At 56.7% G+C, this 12,006-nt stretch overlaps 1 pseudogene across 1 annotated transcript; it reads left to right on the plus strand.

Moving 5' to 3' along the window:
• The first annotated feature begins 641 nt into the window (after nucleotides 1–641).
• Nucleotides 642–11,067, plus strand: LOC105533253 (annotated as a pseudogene). The gene is made up of 16 exons (XR_001005095.1): nucleotides 642–707; nucleotides 870–982; nucleotides 2,257–2,272; nucleotides 2,759–2,839; nucleotides 3,266–3,376; nucleotides 3,681–3,793; nucleotides 5,038–5,086; nucleotides 5,651–5,771; nucleotides 6,596–6,690; nucleotides 7,037–7,102; nucleotides 7,542–7,641; nucleotides 8,013–8,165; nucleotides 9,141–9,326; nucleotides 9,381–9,542; nucleotides 10,501–10,576; nucleotides 10,620–11,067. The product of XR_001005095.1 is annotated as a TBC1 domain family member 3B-like (transcript).
• The last annotated feature ends 939 nt before the right edge of the window (nucleotides 11,068–12,006 follow it).

Here is a 12,006-nt window from a genome sequence, read left to right on the forward strand (position 1 = left end):
CTCCCCGAGAGATGTGGCTTCCATGAGCACAGAGGCTGCTTTGGAGACAGTATATTATTTTCATCCCCCAAACCAAACACCCTCCTGCTCAACTGGTGTTGTTCCTAAAGTGGCTTCACTGGTGAGACTGAAGAGCCACGATAGCCCAAGTGATGAGTGGAGCAGAACCGAGCAGTCAGGAGAGATCTTGTTCCCTGCAGGAAACTGGGCATCTCTGTGGTCCCTGAGCATCCCAGGAGGTCAATTGTACAGAGACCTCTGGTCCCTGTCCCCAGTCTGCCTCCACATCCCTGGAATAGCCCCTCATGGGCCCTTCAACCTTGGCAGGGGGACATCATTCAATCTGCCAGGGCAGGTGTGTACCCGTTTCATGGCATTTGGGGACAACAGGATTCTCTGTCCAGGTCCCACTGTTCTCAAGTCCTTGGGAAGATTCCCACCTCTGCTTGGGGCTTGAGACTGCAGAGACCCATGCAGGTGTGGGCCACTGGGTAAAAGGTCTGGCCCCTTTTCATCTGAGGGCAGTGGTGGAATAGGGGGTTACACAGCCAGGCAGCATCTGGGAGCCGGGTGGAAGCGGTTCAGGCGTTCTCTGGAGGTCTCACGTACAGTGTAACATTTAGACGATTTTGTCTCACAGGATGGGCATGGTAGAGGACGCAAATACTTTGCAGGAGTGAGAGGACATCACTATGAAGTATGAGAAGGTACATATCTGTCTGCTCCTTGGAGGAAGGCCTCTTCCAGTGCGCCCTGGTCAAAGGGTCCTGGGCTCCCTAGGAGCACAGGGTGGGGACGAGTGGCCAGTACCCACAGGCCCTTTCACCCTTTACCTTGAACCCCTCACCAAGGCTCCCTCTGGGTTGCAGGGACACCGAACTGGGCTGCCAGAGGACATGGGGCCTGAGCCTGTTGGAATTCCTGCAGCACTGATCGCTTTAGGATTGTGCAGTGAGTCCTCTGTGCTCCCCTCACCCCTAAAGTACCTGACTCAGCTCAGGGACGGGTTTGCTTTTAGAAAGGACTTTCTGAGTCAGGACATGTCTCACCAGGTCGGGTCAACCTCCTTTCCAGGGTCAGAATTGGCTCCCCTGCAGGTCCAGCCCAAGGTTGCTGTTAGGCCAGAGGTGCGGGGCCTATCTAGGGAGCAAGTGGGAATGGAGGGGGGCTAGGTCAGGCCCCTGGACTCTCAGCAGTTCTGCCCCAAGTTAGCACAAGAGGAGCGGGGCAGCCTGAGGCTCTGGCCCTGTCCACTTGGAGGCAACCCCAGTAAGATCCAAGGGTTGTGGCCACAGGGTGAGGGGATGCCTGGCCCAGCCTCAGGGCTATTTTCCAGCAGGTCTCTGGTCTCTGAGAGCCCACCTGCCCCTGTTCTCCCCCATTTCCCTAGAGCTACAGCCCTCACTGTCCCCATGGGGAAGGGGGAAAGGCATGGGGACAGTGGGGGCTGTGGCCTTAGGGGAATGGGGGAGAAGATGGGCAGGGCCTCGTTCTGGGCATCTCACAGTGAGGCCAGGGAGGCAGCAGATCTTGAGGCTAATGACCCTGGGTCTGGTGCTGGGAAGGGATCTGGGGCCAGGTAAGAGGAGCCCAGGCTGAAGCCCATCCCTCAGGGATCATAGAATGGAAAGACGGAGGATCCCGGGAAAGGTAGGGTGGGAGGGAGCTGATGAGCCATGCCACTTCTGAAACGCAGTGTGTGTGGCTTGGGTGCAGGGAGAGGCAAGTGGATGCTGGGAGGTCAAACCCTGCAAGGGCCTTGGGAGTGTTGGGTGGGATGGGCCTTCGGTGCAACCTGGGTGCACCGGGCAGGTCACAGGCCAGGCTCCCTAGACCCCAGCAGGTCCACATCACATGGTCACTCGCAGAGGGACTCCTGTCAGGGCCCAGTCACCCCATCCCATCTCAGGGCTGACCTTTCTCAGCTCAAGCACAAAGCATTACTTCCAGTCCAGGAGGGGTAGCCCCCATTTTACACCCTGACCGCCCCCCACACCAGGGGCCCCCATTAGCCTCGGCCAGGCTGGCCCTGCACTCCCTCTTTTCCCAGGTCCTGGACCCTCCTGGGAGTCAGCCGCACAGAAAGGCCCTTGTCCTTCCTTCCCTGTGCCTTCTCCTGGGCTGAGCCCTGAGTTGGATGGGGACAGAGCCAGTCCTTTCTGGGGATTGGCTCCCAGACCAGGATGGCTCCAGGCCCTGTGCAGGTTCTCAGCTTTGCCTGGACTGCAATACAGTGAGACGGAACTGCCCTGTCAGTGCCCGGGAGGCAAAGGTAAGAGCCTGATCCTTGGGGGTGCTGGTCCAGGGACAGGGGGACTCGGCAAGTGGTCAGTGAGGCAGAGGAAGCAGCGGGCCTGGGTGGTAGCAGGTGGGGGCAACACGCTGTCACTGGGAGGGGCAGCTGTCCCTGCTGGACCTGACCCCAGTTTGCTGTATCTCTGGCAGTTTGATGAAATTCCAAAGTGAGAACCACAGTTGTGGCTTGGGGGTGGCTGCCCACTTGTGTTAGGACCCCACCTAGAGGCTGGGACCTGACCTAAGACTGGTGTGTCTGTGGCCTGAGGATGGCACGTCCCAGGGTCCCAAAGCCAGCCCACTGGCACTCGTGTGCTCAAAGGCCCTCAGCCCTTAGGGTCTGCCCTTCCCTGGCTCCTTCCAGCTGGGTCCCACCAGGGCTCCAGAGCCCAAGATCCAGCATCCACAGGCGGCTCTGGGAAGCCTGGCAGCTCCGTTAACTCCAACATTCCTCATTTGACAGCAAATGCGGTGGGAGATGAGATGAAAGAGCAAGTGGATGGAAATGCTGGGAGAATGGGACACATATCAGAACAGCAAAAAAGTAATGTGTGGAGGGACAGGTCCCTGGAACCACTCTCTGCAGAGACAGGGACAGGCACCCATGGCTGTGGCCTGGCACCGGTAGCCTCTCAGAGGGCAGGTGTCTTCACCCAGAGGACCACAGGCCTGCTTGTGCAAGTGTCACCTTGCTGAGAGGGAATCTGAATCTAGGGCTAGGGCCACCCCTAGCTCAGGGCTATGGATGCCTACTGGTGACCCAAAAGAAGGAAAAGGTCCAGATCAGAGTTCAGGACTCTGAGTGCCCATCTACTCTTCCAATCCTGGGAAGGGAGACCCTGTCCCAGCTTGATTTCACCTCTACCGAGGAATCATGGGGCCAAAACCAAAGATTTCCAGGATCCTCATGCTTTGGTCCTGGCTGGCGTCGCCCCGTGGCCTGTGACACCAGATCACTTTCTGCCCACAGCTGATTGATCGAGTGTATAAGGGCATTCCCATGAACGTCTGGGGACAAGTGTGGTCAGTCCTCCTGAACATCCAGGAAGTCAAGACGAAAACCCCCTAAAATACAAGGTACACTAAGCCAGAGCACAACAAACAGGCCAGGCTGGGTCAGGACCCAGTTCTCCAACTGCAGGGAACGTCATGCCCAGGCTTGGGGAGTGGGTGCTGTGGTCAGATGCTCATCCTAAGCACGGACAGTGACATAGGAACCACAGACCCCCCCAGCTTCAGAAACAAGCCAAAAAGCAGCTTTCTGTGGAAGGAAACCTTTCTTTCCTTCCTTCCTTCCAAAAGTGCTGACTGTGGGCTGACTGCCATTTGGGGCAGGGAGTCTTCCATCTGTTCTGAGACTGTTTCCTCCTCTTGGCCCTGCCCTACAGGTCACGAAGGAGAAGGGCAAGAGATCCTCTGAACACATCCACCAGATCGACCTGGACGTGAACTGGACACTAAGAAACCACATCTTCTTCAGGGATCGATATGGAACCAAGTAAGCCTATGGGAGCCATAGTGTCCCAGCAGAGATGGAGTGAACCAGAGGGATGGGGACTTCCCCGGAGCAGAAGCCAGGGTCACCCATGAGGGATGACAGACTCTCAAGAGCTCTCATGGCCCAGGGAACAGCCGGCACCATGGATGGAGCACCTCCCAGGTTCCAAGCCCCAGGCCAGGCTGGAACGTGTGGGGCCAGAACCCAGGGGAATCCTGCAGAGACAGAAGGCAGCAAAGAAAATCATGCACAATGGTGAAAGGTGCTCTCCCTGACCCACGGGGACCCATGGCAGGACCCACGGGAGGGTGGCAGGATGGAGGCCCCATGAGCCTCCCCAGGCAACACTGACAACACCAAATGCTGGGGGAATTCAGGTTCCTGGAAACTCTCATCCAGGTCTGCTGGGAACATGACACGGCACAGCCACTTCGGCAGCCAGTTGGGCAGTGGCTCACAAAGCTCAATGGACTTGAACTAAGCGTCACCAAAGTGTCACAGATATTGAACCCACTGATTTGAAAACTGACATCCACAGGAAACCTTCATGCCACGTACACTGCTTGATTCATCATCACTCATACACAGAGCCTTAGGGAACGACCTTCAACATGGGAATGCGGAGAGGAAGGCTGGTCCTTTCAAGAGTAGAAGACTCAGTGAGAAAAGGGAATGAGCCAGTGATGCCTGCACAAACATGGGTGAATCCTAGATGCATTTTGCTAAGGGAAAGAAGCCAGACCCAATAAGCTACCACTGTAGGATTCCAAACGTCGGCCATTCTGGAAAAGGCCAAACCATAGGGACTGAGAACCGGTCTGAGTGGCCAGGGGCTGACAGACTGGGGAGAGGCTGGGTGCATAGGGGCCACCCTGGAGACTTGGAGGATGAAGGAGTTGCTCCAGGAGAGGCTGGAGCGGTGGCCGGGAGACTCTGCACATTGGTTTAGAACCACGGAGGAACTGTACACCCAAAGACTGAACTGGCGTGCGTACAAACCAAAAAAAAAAAAAAAAAATCAGAGGGAAAATGATCAGTCAACTTACTGTACAATTGGACTATTAGCATTTCACAGATGTGGATTTTACTGAAACATTTCTTAAATAGTCAAAGGCCCTGAAGAGCTCACTGTTTATCTGGTGAATCACCTGAATCTGAAATTGGATTTGTTGTTAGGCTTTGTAGACAAAGTGAAACTAACATCTGCACAAAAGAAACAAAAGTCCCCTTTATCTGTTTTTTAGGCAGCGGGAACTATTCTACATCCTCCTGGCATATTCAGAGTATAACCCGGTGAGTATTCCCGGCAGTGACCATATTCCCATATTCACGGCTATATTCCCAGACCATATTTCCATATTCCTGGGTGTGGATGTCTGGTGGGGGTGTCATTGCTTCTTTCAAAGTTAGTATTTGTGACCCCCGGGGATATAGGAGGTAGGACTTCAGCTCACCGCTGGCATAAACCTCCAAGCAAGGGGGTGGTCTCAAGGGGTCACACTGAGACACAAAGGAGTCGGGCATGGACTCCTGGTGTCACCTGGGCCTGACCACCACTTCTTGGAACAAGAAATGATGCCCTCCTCCTGGGACTGCCCCAAAGCCCAGGAGCTTGGCAGCATCACACGCAGGACGGTGCTATCAGGAGACATTTTGGACAAGGTGCTGAAAGGCCCGATGGACATAGCTCTTGTCATAAAATGAATTTGCATCCTGAGGAAGCCTCTTCTTCAGAGGAAGCCTCCCCAGTCACCTCTGCCTTCTCTGATGACATGAATCCTCCCAGGTGACCTCAGTCCTCCCAGGTGACCTCAGCCCTCCCAGGTGATGTCCTTCCACAGTGACTGGCTCTTGCAGGAGGTGGGCTACTGCAGGGACCTGAGCCACGTCGCTGCCTTGTTCCTCCTTTATCTGCCTGAGGAGGATGCATTCTGGGCACTGGTGCAGCTGCTGGCCAGTGAGAGGCACTCCCTGCAGGGTAGGTGGACAGCTGCCCCCAGGGCCTCACACAGTCAGACCCGGGAATGGCCACCCTGGCCAGGTGATCTCGGCTTTCAGTGAAGACACCTTCCTTGTGTCACCAGCTTTTTGGGAGCCTTTAGGATGTATCTGCCTCACACAGTCAGACCCCGGGACAGCCAACCTGGACAGGTGATCTCGGCTTTCAACGAAGACACCTTCCTTGTGTCACCAGCTTGTTGGGTGCCTTTAGGATGTCTCTGCTGAGGGTCCTCAGGAGCCCAGGGCTGAGCTCCAGAACCCAAGTCAGACACCTTTCATCCCCAACAGTAGAGGGCATCTCATCCTCCCCGTGGCCACCCTCTGTGTCCTGCTGCCACGCCCTCCGGCTCTGATTCTGTGCAGCTGACTCTCCCCTCCCTGAGAGTCCTCCTGCCCTTCAGCTGCCCAGGCTCCAGCTTCCCTTGGTACCCACAAATGGGCCAACCAAGCCCAGATGGCAGCATCTCCCCATCCCATGTCCCCTGGCCTGACGCCACTTCCAGGAGGTGACCACGAAGCCCAGCACCCACCCTGTTCTGGCCGCCCTCTGTCATGACCTCAAAGTCAGGCTTGCCCTTTGTGCACCCTGGTCCAGGAGGCCTCCAGGAGCACCTCCAGCCAGGCTCCAGGGGATGTTCCCACCTCTTCTCTCCAGGGCCAAGGCCACATGGTAGGGTCACCAGATGGGAGGGTGGGAGGCTTCGGGGTTTGGGGGGCTCTGCGGCTGCCCATCTCTTCCAGCTGATGGCTCCACATCTTGGGAGAAGGCTCTGATTTCATGATGGGCTGAGGGCTTCTCAGGATTCCACAGCCCAAATGGCGGGACAGTCCAGGGGCTCCAAGACCATCAGGAGCATGTGGTCCCCACGTCACAATCCAAGACCATGTGGCATCTGGTGAGTTTATGGTCCCCTCAGCTCTTCCCCAGAGGCCCTGCATCCTGTGGGGCTGGAGGAATGGGGGCTGGAGCCCCTCATGGGGCTGGTGACTGCCTGAGTCCCAGCCAGGATCTGACCTGGGACGTCGGGTTCTCCATGGGCTAGGAGTTGGTTTGCTTTCCTGCCCTGGAGGAGACAGAGGCGCAGGGATAGGGACCCAGCTCCCGCAGAGCAGGGCTAAGGGCAGTGTGTCCACCGTGAGTGCCGGAAGGTGAAGATGTTGGGGGGAGCCCGGGACACCACCCAGTGTTCTGCACTTGGGGAAGGATCTTCAGAGGATCTTCACCTCTGTTCCTCCCATCAGGACAAGGAAGGTCTGTGCGCACAGTGTTCCTCATTCAGCTGGCTTCTCTGGATGCTGAATATTGGGGTAAGGAGGCACAGGGAGACCCTGGCTCAGGGACCCTCCTTGCCCTGCAGTGCCCTGCTTCCCCAACCCGGGGGTCCGGCTCACCCACAGCCCACAGGAGGCTCAGGCGGATCCCCACAGGACGTACAAGCAAGACCCTCTGCCCAAGAGGGGTCATCCCAGGGCAGAGGCCAGGGCTCAAACTCAGCCTCATGGACAGACCCGGCCCGATTTGGGAGGGCTCAGGGGAGCCTCAAGCCCTGAGGAAGGCCCTCTCTCCACTGAAATGAGCGCCCCCCATAAGGAGCTGCAAGACCTTGTTTGACCTAGCCTCCTGGAGGGGTCGGGTGACCCTCATGGGGAAGGTCACCGACTCTGGTCACTGTGCCCCAGTGTGCAGCTTGAGCCACCAGCCCTGGCCTGGAAGAGCCAGGTCCTCCCGTGTCTACTTTCCCCACAGATCTTTCTCGGGCTCATCCTGCGCCTGTGGGACATATATTTGCTGGAAGGGGAACAGATGTCGATGCCGATAACAAGCACTGCCTTTAAGGTTCAGAGGAGTAAGTCCACATGTGCCCAGTGGGATCTGGGGAGCACTCGGGTCAAACTCCAACTAGCCCAAGGGCAACTTCCTCACACTGTCCTCATGATCCTCTGTTCTGGCCCAGAGGGAGGTCTGGCCAGGTGGGCTGGGCGGGGCACAGTGACACCGAGCCCATCCCTCACACGACCCAGATGAAAGTCAGGAGTGTGGTGAGCACTTCCCTACCCAGGCCGCTCCCGCAACCACAGCCTCCTGTGCACATCTGGACCCCTGGGGTGGTCACAAAAGGATCCGGCACTGCCCAGTGGGAGACTGAAGTGGCCATGGGGTGTGGGCTCTGACCCTTCCCAGGGGACTCTCCTGGCCTTATGCCCACCTTGTCTCTAGAGCGCCACATGAAGACGTCCAGGTCTGGCCTGTGGGCACGTTTTCAAGACCAGTTCTTCCATACCTGGGCCCTGGATGATGACACTGTTCTTAATCATCTTTGGGCCTCTATGAAGAAACTAACAAGGAAGCATGGGGACCTGCCACCCCCAGGTGGGCTCCAGTACCAGGTCCCCTCCTGAGTCACCCTCTGGGGCAGTCAATACTAGGGCAGTGCCCAGGACCCCCAACCCTACTACCTGGGCCTTCCTCTTCACCTTTTCTTCCTCCTCTTCCTCCTGGACTCTAAGAAAGTATAGGAGGCCCACCGGTCCTCACGGCAGGCACTCAGTGCGTATGTACTGGACATGCTGTGCACACAGGAGGGGGATGTGGGCAAGACCCTCCAACGAGCCCCCTCCCACTTTCCACGGTGGCCCGCTCTCCCCCTCACAGGGCCCTCAAGGGCACTAGAGGAGCCAGACCCATTCCTGAGAGCCTCCGCCCCTCCCTGCAAGCGCTGACAGCCTCAGAGAGCAGCAGAGGCCCCTCACTCCTGCAGACCCCTCCACGGGTGCCAGGACAACAAGCCTTGAGCCAGGGAGACAAGGGAATCAGTGTCTCTGACCCCCAGAGCATTCAGGGAGAGGGCACAGGTGGGACCGCGGGCCCAGAGCCAGAGCCAAGAGTTCAGCCAGGTGTGGGAATGGTCAGCCCAGGACGGGGCAGCCGAGGAGGGCAGAGGGTGACCCACGTCCAGGCCCAGTCACCCACTGAGGAGACAGGTCCCCACATAAGGTGGCAAGGGGGCTGGGTGACAACCAAGGCCCCTCCCATCTGAGTTCTGACTGGGGGCCATATCCCAGGCCCAACAGCCCTGGGACAAGGTTGTGTAGCAGGAAGCCCCCAACCAGGCTGAACCCTGGGGGCAGTCCCAGGAGCCACCTGCCATGCCCTGACAGCTTCCCCACACCAGGTGGCACACGCCCCTTCCTCTGGGATCAGCAGACTATAGGAGTGTCCTCAGTGTCAGACCACGGGGGCCACACAGAGACCCTGAGGACTCCAGAGACCCAGGTAGGTGGGGCTTGCCTGGAAAGGCCTGCATGGGCTCACTGGAGACACTGACCACGTCTGTTTTCCTTTCAACCAAACCCGAGCAAGGGTCCTCGGCACCCAGGTCTGTGCCAGCTTCACGTGGCAGGAAGACCCTCTGCAACGGGGACAGGCAGGCCCTTCCCGGCCCACTAGCCCATTTCCAGCAGCCCATTTGGTCAGCTTCCCTACCTCGTCCCACACCCTCTCCTAGTAGGGCTGTCCATGAGGCCAAGGCCCAAGAACATGAGGGGGCTTCTGGGGAGCCCAGGGCAGCAGACCACTCTCTGGGGGCACCCGGGAGTCAGGACATACCCAACCTGGCCCCGGCTCAGGGAGGACTTTGGCGTTCCTGGAGATTCCTGGAGTGGAACTTGATGCCCCAGCTCCCAACAGACCTGGATGTGGGGGACCCTTGGTTCCCCCATGAGGATTTCAAACAGAGCTGCTGGGTCCATCTCCCTTCTGAATGTGTCCTGGGCAGCCACGGGACCATGGGACAGGCCTAGCCCAGGAAGCCCAGGGGGACCCTGACACTGGGCCCAGCCCAGGCCCATCAGGACTAAGAGGGAGGTCGGGAGATAACCCCACTGCAACATGGGCACCTGCATCTGGCCCTCTCGGTGACCAGTGACTGGCACGTCTGGAAGGAGCCAGGGTGGCACCCCGCCAGCTGCCCCGCAGCCCTAGACACCTTGGAAAATCCCATTCAATGGGGAAGCCAGTCCCATCAAGGCCACGAGAGACAGAGAGGTGAACATGGCAACCCCAGCCAGCTAGCAGCATGCCCTGGGACCTCTGTCCCAACCTGTGGGCCTGTGTCCCCCTTCCAGGGCACAATTCCCAAGCCAAGAGGGGCCCAGCCTAGACCCCAGCCCTGGGAAGAGAGGGGCACCAGGGGTATAGTGGGCCCCCAGCTGCAGTCACTATGGCCATGCAGGGGACCCTGGCGCTGCAGAGCTCTGCCACTGTCACAATTCACCTCACAGAAGCCGGGCAAGTCCCGAAGCCTTGCAGCCACTGCGGCAGCCACTGCAGGCGCCACCACCAGGTGCCTTCCAGCTGCCAGTGCAGGCTTTCCTGACAGGAGGGCACCCTGCAGCCCTGGCCTCAGCAGCTCAGACTCTGAAGGTATCTGTTATTCATGTTCCCAGTACTCCCACCAAAGAGAATTACTATGGAGGGTGACGTTGGTCCTGAGTTGAGCAAAACAGCACGCCCTGTGGATGGAGCCAGCTTCTTTCCAAGCCACCACACTCGCTGGATGGGCCCACGGAGCAGGTGGCCTTGAGACCGGCATGGGGATGGAAGAGGCTCAGCATCCTGCACATGCCCTTACCAAGGCTCACCAGGCTGACACCGCTGCTGAGCACCACATTTGTGGATGAGAGACTCACACCTAGTCCCTGGGATGGCACAATTTCCCAGGAGGATCTGCTGGCCACCTGCTGGCAGGCTGACCACACTGCGGAGGGGTTGAGATTGGCTTTCACTGCACTGAGCCACAATGTGGGCATGGACCTGTGGGCCCTGCAGTGCACACAGCACTGCCTCCGAGCAGGACCCCCCATTCACAGCTAGGGACAAGCAGTGCTCCCACCTCAGGGCCTTGGCTCTGCCACCTCTACTTTGAATGTTCTCAGTTCCCTCCAGGCTTCTAGCAGCATCTGGGCCAGGGCTCATGGCTGGATAAGCACCCGAGGTCCCAAACAAGTTTCTCATCCTCGTTTTATTTTTTGTTAAACTTATGAAAATGTATTAAGATATGACTTACATCCCGGGTAAGTGCATAGCTCAAAAGACATTCAGAGATGGAACACACTAGCCCCCAGATCACAAAGCCAACCATGCCCAGCCCCTCCCAGCACTCCCAGCCCCAAAACCCGTGTTCTGACTTCTGACAACACCATGAGCCTACCTTTGTACTTTACACTCATGGAAGGATAACCACCTTCATGTTGTAAAATAAATGTTACTGTTGAAATGATTTTACACATACACCTTCCATCCAGCTGCCCTCAATAAGGACGTTTTGCAGTACCATGGCACACAAGAAATTTAGGCCGGGTGTGGTGGCTCATGCCTATAATCCCAGCAATTTGAGAGTTCGAGGCAGGAGGTTCAGGCTCATTTGAGCCCAGGAGTTTGAGACCAGCCTGGGAAACACAGGTAGACCCTTTCTCTACAGAAAAATAAAAGAAATTAGCCAGGCATGGTGGCGTGTGCCTATAGTCCCACCTATTCAGGAGGCTGAGGTGGGAAGATTGCTTGAGTAATTGAGTTCCAGGAAGCAGGGAGCACTGCCCTCCAGCCTAAGTGACAGAGTGAGACTTTGTCTCCTATAAAAACAAAATAAGAAATTTAACATTGGTGCAATCCTATTAACTAAATGGTAATGTGAACTATTATCTAAGGTTATTAATGCAGTAATTATATGAACAGGGTGAAATTTATTCAGACTTCACCCGTTTTTGCCTAGCTTCTCATACCTGTCCAGGGATCCCACCTCTGACTCACCCTCTGCCTTTAGTTCGTGTCTCCTTAGCTTCCTCCAGGTGGTCCAGCCAAACACACACCTGGGCTGAATGGTAGAGCTGATTGCTCCTGGGCTCCAAACCTCTACAGCATGTTACCATGTTGAGTACTGTAGGCAATGGTAACATAATGGTGGCTATCTGTGTATCTAAACACAGAAAAAGATCATAAAAATACAGTGTAAACAATAAAAAATGGTACACCTGTCCAGGTGTGGTGGTTCATGCCTATAATCCCAGCACTCTGGGAAGCCATGGTGGGAGGATCACTTGGGCCCAGGAGTTCAAGACTAGTCTGGGCAACATAACATAATATTTAAGAAGGCCCCATCTCTTCTTAAATATCAATTTTTAGAGATGGTACACCTGTATAGGGTGGATCCATT

The sequence above is a fragment of the Mandrillus leucophaeus genome, unplaced genomic scaffold (assembly GCF_000951045.1).
Source record: "Mandrillus leucophaeus isolate KB7577 unplaced genomic scaffold, Mleu.le_1.0 Scaffold1233, whole genome shotgun sequence".
In the NCBI taxonomy this organism is placed as follows: domain Eukaryota; kingdom Metazoa; phylum Chordata; class Mammalia; order Primates; family Cercopithecidae; genus Mandrillus; species Mandrillus leucophaeus.